Source organism: Sturnira hondurensis, unplaced genomic scaffold (assembly GCF_014824575.4).
Source record: "Sturnira hondurensis isolate 20B ecotype Veracruz unplaced genomic scaffold, ASM1482457v3 Scaffold0004257, whole genome shotgun sequence".
Lineage (NCBI taxonomy): Eukaryota > Metazoa > Chordata > Mammalia > Chiroptera > Phyllostomidae > Sturnira > Sturnira hondurensis.
Genome location: NW_028076888.1, coordinates 6219455 through 6220802, shown reverse-complemented (window position 1 = coordinate 6220802; position 1348 = coordinate 6219455). Strand labels below are relative to the sequence as shown.

Below are 1348 nucleotides of genomic sequence, written 5' to 3'. Positions count from 1 at the left end.
GGCATGTACCCTGACTGGGAATCGAACCCATAACACTTCAGTTCGCACCCTGTACTCAATCTACTGAGCTACAGCAGCCAGGGTAAAAGCACCTATTTAAAGTATACAATTCGATCACTTTGGGCATATGTACACATTCACGGACATGTCTCCACAATCAAGGTAATGAGCATACCCATCACTCCCCAAAGTTTCTGGGGCCCCTCCTCTCTTCCTCGCACCCCTGGGAGCCCTCCACCCCCAGGCAGCGGTCCACCTGCTCCCTGGCACCATGGATCAGCCAACTCTTCCTGATTTTTACATGAAAGCGATCACACACTACTGTACGGGGATAAATTATGTCCCTCCCAAAATTCACATACAGACGTCCTCACCCCCAGTGCCTCACAATGTGGCTGTATTGGAGATACACTGGCTTTTCACAAAGGTCATTCCGTTAATATGGGGTCATTATATTGGGCCTCATGAGGAGAGGTTAGGACAGACACACACAGAGGAACAACCTGTGAAGACACCAGATGAAAATCCACCTACAAGCCGAGGACAGAGGCCTCGAGAGAACGCACACCTGACCTCGGACTCCCAGCCCCCAGGACGGCGTGACGACAAATCCCTGCTGTTCGAGCCCCCAGGCTGTGGTCGTTTGTTACGGCGGCTGGCAAGCTACCACAGGCATGTCCTCTTGTTGCTGTCGTCTGACATTTCATTCAGCAGCTGTTTTGAGATTTACGTGTCATTGCACGTGTTGGTGGTCCGTGTCATGTCCTTTCTGAGAGATACTCCACTGCGTGGCTAAACCACGATTTATTTTATCCATGCACCTGTGGACAGGCATTCGGGTCCTTTCCAGTTTTTCTTGTTGTAAGTAATGCTCCTACGAACAGTCGTACGCAGTCTTTGTGTGAATATATCTTTCCTTTTCTTTAGGGTAAGCATTTAGGAGGGGAGTGGCTGGGTCATACGGCAGTTGTGTGTTTAATTTTTTAAAAAATGGAACGCTTCGTGAATTTGCACACTGTCCTTGCTCAGGGGCCGTGCTAATCTTCGTATCTTCCCAGCCTTGGTGCAGGCACTGCCGAGTCAAGCCCGTGCTTGACTTTCTAGAGCCACCAAGCCGACTTCCAAAGCGGCGGTGCCGTTCTGCGTTCCCACCAGCGCTGTGTGAGTTCCAGCCGCTCCGCACCTCTGCCAGCACCTGGCAGGGGCGATCTTTTCCGTTTTAATCATCTACTAGGTCTGTAGTGATATCTCACTGTGGTTTTAATTTGCATTTCCCTAAAGACCAGTGAAGCGTTTTCTCATAGGTCTGCTGGACCTCCAAAAAGGAACGTATAGCTTATTAAACAAA

General features: G+C 49.9%; 1 non-coding gene across 1 annotated transcript; it reads right to left on the bottom strand.

Moving 5' to 3' along the window:
• Nucleotides 1-984: 984 nt before the first annotated feature.
• LOC118986396 (U6 spliceosomal RNA) lies at nucleotides 985-1086 on the bottom strand. The gene has a single exon (XR_005066365.1). It is a non-coding gene; the product is annotated as a U6 spliceosomal RNA (small nuclear RNA).
• Nucleotides 1087-1348: the final 262 nt, after the last annotated feature.